This window comes from Cyprinus carpio, unplaced genomic scaffold (genome assembly GCF_018340385.1).
Source record: "Cyprinus carpio isolate SPL01 unplaced genomic scaffold, ASM1834038v1 S000006026, whole genome shotgun sequence".
In the NCBI taxonomy this organism is placed as follows: Eukaryota; Metazoa; Chordata; class Actinopteri; order Cypriniformes; family Cyprinidae; genus Cyprinus; species Cyprinus carpio.
The window spans coordinates 12,304-18,572 of record NW_024878710.1 but is presented as its reverse complement, the minus strand read 5'-3'; the positions used below and the strand labels follow the sequence as shown (position 1 = coordinate 18,572).

The window sequence follows — 6,269 nt, the reverse complement described above, 5'->3', positions numbered from 1 at the left end:
GTTAAACAGTTTATTAAGAACAATCAAAAGCTGACTTTCAAACTGAAAAAATTAAATGACAAAATAAGCAGACATGGAAAGTGTCAGTCATACATCAAAATGCATAGAAATTTTGCAGAGAAGATGCTAGACAGCAATTGAAAAGGCAGTAGATAACAACATTGCAGCTCTGTGGAGAAAAAACACACAATGAGAAGACTTAAAAAGTAACTGAGAATTGCATACGCACAGCCTTATATGATCTCGGCCAAAACAACCCCTCATTCAAAAATCCAGCCACAGCTGGTGGAACTGCAACAACTGAATTGTGTAAACCTTAGATGTATGCTGCATTCTTAACAAGGCTTGTCAGAATATGGTCATGTTCTATTGGAGAAAAAATGAGAACTCAGCTAGTGGACTTTATCAAAAACTCATCTGATAAGTTCAGTATTCTCATTGATGAGCAGCACAACAGCAAGCTCAAACAAAAACATGCCTAATCACTCTACACTAGGATTCCCTATGAAGTTGCGAGGTCTGCAACTTCTTCCTTCAACTTGTTGAGCTGCAGTCGTGCACTGGATCAGCCATCTGTGACATCCCTGCTCCAAAGACTTTATACACGGGCATCTCTGAAGACATGTTGCGCTCCGGCTTATTGGCTTTGCAACAGATGGGGGTCAGCTGCAAGCCGATGGGCGACACAGGGGGGAGCAGCCACACTCCTACGTGAGAAGATCAACCCTAACCTAACCGTCATTCACTGTATGAATCACAAGTTAGAACTTCGCGGGTCCATGATGCTGTGAAACACATTACAGAAGCTGAGCCATTTTCAGATGTTCATTGACTCTCTGTATTCATTTTTCTCTCAAAGCCCAAAACATATGAGAGAGTTTGAGTCTGCAGCTTCCAATCTGGGCATACACGCTTGCAGAATTGGAAGAGTATTTGATAATGCGCTGGCTGTCCTCATCCTGACACATCTGTGATTCGGCTCTCTGGCAAAGCTATCCAGCTTGGTCAAACTCTTTGGAGTGTTGATGGAAGACAAATCCAGATCTTCCGTGGAAAAGGAGCCAAATGTCGGGGTCATTCATGGTAAAAAAGACACAGTGGCTTTTTTGGTGGAGATGGCTTTGGTAAAATATGCACTGGAAACCCTGCAAGCCTTGTCCCTGTTTCTGCAGAGGAGAGATGCCACAGCTGTCAGTGCCAGTGCTGAGGTGGATGTCGCATTGAGAACACTGAGGTCTATGCGCAAGCAGATGGTGTGAACTAATAGGCCTGAAGGAGGAAATTTTTAAGTTTCCACTCTTTCAAGGGAGTGATTGTGTCTCAGCCAAGTGACAGTGATCATCGGAAGGCAGAGATCTTTCGTGAAAGACTGTTCGCTTCCCTGGCCGACAACATGATAAAGGCAGGCTGGATGACACACGGAATTATTTCTGATGCAGCCGTTCTAAATCCATCAAATTGGCCATCTGATGAAGATCAAAAGCGATCCTATATGGAGACAACAAACTTCTCACCATTCAGAAGACTCACCGCTGTTGAGGCTGCAACCAGTACCATACTCCCTCAAGGAATTCCACCAATTCCAGTGTGTCATGGCATCACAGGGGAGACAATCTGCGCCAAAGTGCTCATCACTGTCTCCACACTCCCAGAAAGTGTCAACAGCTGAGTGTAAAGGGGATTCAGCGCCATGAACCGTATTCTCACAGAGCGAAAGAAACCGACTAAACGTCCTCCACACTGAACAACCTACTGTTCATTTCCATAAATGGGCCAGGGGTTGCCTACTTCCCTGCCTGGAGAGTCGCAGAAATGTGGGTAAAGAGGGACTGACATGCCGCAGATGACGCCCCACAGGAAAGCAGGAAAAAGACGACAGAAGTCCGTCATCAAGGCAGACTGTTTTCCCTAGTATGATGCATAGGCCTACACTATAGCCTATTTATGTTTAAGTTGACACTACATTGTGCCATTTAGTTTTACCATTCATAAAAGTGTTTTGACATGTCTAGCCGAAAGTGGCACTATCCATGTTACTGGGAGGGATTTAATTCTTCGCGTTGTTTATTCATTGTGCATGATCACAGTTCATATGTTTGGGGGAAAGATAAGCTATTAAGGTAAAAATATTGCATTAGGCTGCTTCATGAGTTAATAAGAAAAAAGATTTTTACAATTCCTGCAAATGCAGTGATGAAGTTCATGTTCTCATGATTTATTTTTATGAATTAAAATGTTTCAAAACATCCCCCCCTGTTTTTTTCACAAATCGCACCCTTATGCGATAATGATTCTACAAAATATTTGTTCAAGGTCCCACGGACATGCTTTGAAAATGCCTTGAGTTATTCAGTGTGTTAATGTAATTTCCACTGAAACAGGAAGTTATGGACAATAGTGTTTCATTCATGTCACATCCCAGTAAAGCTGTAGGTGACAGCCACAGCTGAATTAAGCCTAATAAGATTCTACCTTTAAATTTCATATGAAACTCTTACTACAGCAAAGTACAGTAGTTATTGTTATTAAAGCTGATACTATGTCATTTGAAAAGCAGAGGTGTTCTCTCTTCTAAAACATCCATTATGAGTGCATGATGATTTCAAATGGAAAACTGTTATGTGTTAATGCTTCATTATTTATACAACACAACGTTGATTACAACTCATAGGCTATCTGCACAAAATGCCCCCGACTGCAGAAGTGAACGTGTCTGTGTGTCTCTGAATTAACTCTTTTTGTAACCTCCATGAAGTTGGCCCCCACCCAAAAAAAAATAAAAATAAATAAATAAATTTAAAAAATACAGCATAAACAAAAGGATTATTTGGGGGTAAATTTGGAGCATGACCTCAGAATGATCACTAAAAATATCTAAAAACCAAGCATCACAAACCAACATTTTGGCGGCACAAATGAAACATAAACAAAGAAGATTATTTTGGGGTATTTGGACCATGTGTGGGGTTGAGTGACGCCATCGCTCTATAATTCATTATCTAATATTTTAAAAACCAAAGCAGCACAAATTAAACTTTTTTACCAGCACAAACGAAGCACAAACGATTGAACCTGTTTTGGGTGAATTTGTATTATGGGTGGCTGAGAGATCGCCATCACCTATAATTCAATGTCTAATATTTTAAAAACCAAGCAGCACAAAGCGAAACTTTACCGGCACAAACGATGCACAAACAAACGAGTCTATTTGGGGTGAATTTGGGTATGTGGGGGGGCTGAGTGACCTCAGATTGACCTATAAATATTATTTTAATATCTAAAAACCAAAGCGGCACAAAGCGAAATTTTTACAGCACAAATGGAGCACAAACGAGTTGAGACTATTTTGCTGACGTTATGTGTTGGGTGGGGGGGCCAACTTCACTGAGGTCTTTAGTAGATGCTGCTTCATGCAAAAAACATTTAGAAACTTCGGCAAGTAAACTCTAAAAATTCACAGCGCTTTCCCAGCTAACAAAAGTATGTAACTGTTACGTAACTGCAACGTAATCTGGTGACCAAAGTTTCACTGTCGTGGCGACGTAACTAGATACGTCCGTGGCAACGAGGAAAAGTGAAAGGTGCGTTATCACACGCCGCCACAGAGGCCTCACATTCTGATATTGGATGGCCACCACTTTCGCATAAGACCCTCGAGGCTGTGTTGCTTCTTGAGCTGCGGGTGATAATGATTACCATCCCACCCCACTGCAGCCACAAGATGCAGCCATTAGACTGCACCTTTTCAAGTCTTTTTAAGGCCAAATACAACACAGCTGCAGATAACTGGATGACCTCTCACTCAGGACAACGAATAGATATTTATGCTGTGTGTGGGCTTTTCGATAAAGCCTACTCAGCTTCAGCGCAGTGTGGGAAGGGCCAAAGGGTTTCAAGGCCTGTGGGATGTGGCCTGTTGACAACACCGCCTACAAAGATGAAGACTTTGAAGGAGCCAAGTAACTGAGGAGCCAGATCCAACCCTCGAGGACAGCAGGGAGATTGAGGAGGAGATAAGTGCTGGTAAACAATTACAACTACTATTACTATAAGGCTAGTGTCATCGTCATCTTCATCATCACTAAACTGTGTGTGTGTGTGTTCTCTTGACAGGCCCCAGTGGATCATCCGTGGTTCCCAGCACTAGTGCCCACTCCCAACCACAGCCTGGAAAAAGTCTCCAGAGGCCAGCTGAAGATGGTAAGAAAAACTATGTATTTTAAAGAGCTTACTATAATTTGCCTTCCAGTCACTTGAAAACACAATCCAGCTGGTAATTTAATTAAGTTGGCTTGAGAAAGCCAACTTACTGAAATCCTATTTAAACTTCTTCTTCATCTTTTTCTTCTTCTTCTTCTTCTTATTCTTCTGACCCAAAATTTTGCAACTCTAAATCCTCCTAGAGCTTTAACTCTACAAACTCTTCAAACATTTTCTTAATTTCTTCCTTTCTATCGGTCTCATCTATCTGACTGTTTCTATCTATCTATCTATCTATCTATCTATCTATCTATCTATCTATCTATCTATCTATCTATCTATCTATCTATCCTAGCAACATGCTAATAATGTTAGAAACACGGTAGTCTAATGCTAATAATGCTAGAAACATGCTAGCAACATGCAAGTCGCATGCTAGTCATGCTAGAAACATGCTAGCAACATGCTAATCATGTTATCAACATGCTAGCGACATGGTAGCAACATGCTAATTATGCTAGAAACATACTAGCGACATGCTAGCAACATGCTAATCATGCTTGAAACATGCTAATCATGCTTGAAACATGCTAGCAACATGCTAGTCGCATGTTAATCATGCTAGAAACATGCTAGTGGCATGCTAAATAACAACATGGCAATCCATGCTAGAAACATGCTACCAACATGCTAATAATGCTAGAAACATGCTAGCAAAATGCTAATAATGCTAGAAACATGCTAGCAAAAATGCTAGTCATATGCTAGAGACATGCTAGTGACATGCTAGTGACATGCTAGCAACAAGCTAATCATGCTAAGCAACATGCTGGTGCATGTTAATCATGCTAGAAACATAATGCAATGACATACTAATCATGCTAGAAACATGGTAGTGACATTCTAATCATGCTAGAAACATGCTAGCGACATGCTAATCATGCTAGAAACATGCTAGCAACATGCTAGTCGCATGCTAATCATGCTAACAACATGCTAGTAACTTGCTAATCATGCAAGAAACATGCTTGCTAAGCGACATGTTAGTCACTTGCTTATCATGCTAGCGACATGCTAGTCACTTGCTATTCATGCTAGCAACATGCTATTTTTTAATGGATGGACACTTTTTATTTCACTTCTTTTTGGACTGATGCATGTAACCCGCTGGAGTGCCATCAAACAGCTTGAAAGATCAATTTCTTTCTTTCTTTCTTTCTTTCTTTCATTCTTTTGAACTAATCTATTTATCATTCTTTCTAACTAATCTATCTATCATTCTTTCTAACTAATATATCTTTCTTTCTTTCAACTAATCTATCAATCTAACTTTAAACTACTTTAAACTTCGAACTACTTTAAACTTCTAACTTCTTTAAACTTCTTCAAACTTTCTGGTCAGGCTTTCTCAAACCAACTTAAAGTTTGTCTCAACAAACTTTTTTTTTTCTAGTTTGTATTGCAACCTCTATTTCTGTTAGGCTACTGTTATTGTCATCATCATCATCATCATCATCTTATTCTCCACTAAATTGTGTGTGTGTGTGTGTGTGTGTTCTCTTGACAGGCCCCAGTGGATCATCCGTGGTCCCCAGTACTAGTGCTCACTCCCAACCACAGCCTGGGACAAGTCTCCAGAGGCCAGCTGAACATGGTAAGAAAAACTAGGCTATGTATTATAAAGAGCTTAATTAAACTTCCAGTCACTTGAAAACACAATCCAGCTGGTAATTTAATTTGTATTAAAACCTCTATTACTGTTAGGCTACTGTCATTGTCATCATCATCATCATCATCGTCATCATCTTATTCATCACTAAATTTTGTGTTTGTATGTATGTGTGTGTGTGTGTGTTCTTTTGATAGGCCCCAGTGGGTTTCTGTATTCTAATGTATTTTTTATTCCTTTTAAAGGACCGAGTCAGTCCCCCTCCTCAATTCTAGAAGAGCTGTCCCCTAGGCCAAGAATAAAAAACAAGAGGCCACGAAAGAGGGCATGTGAATCTTCAGCTGTGCTGACCTCCTCGCCATATAAAAAATGTTGGAGGACAAGATAGCTTACAAAACAA

General features: G+C 40.4%; 1 long non-coding RNA gene across 1 annotated transcript; it reads left to right on the top strand.

Moving 5' to 3' along the window:
* The first annotated feature begins 3,933 nt into the window (after nt 1–3,933).
* LOC122143520 lies at nt 3,934–6,269 on the top strand. Its single transcript, XR_006159212.1, has 3 exons — nt 3,934–4,023; nt 4,114–4,200; nt 6,115–6,269. It is a non-coding gene; the product is annotated as an uncharacterized LOC122143520 (long non-coding RNA).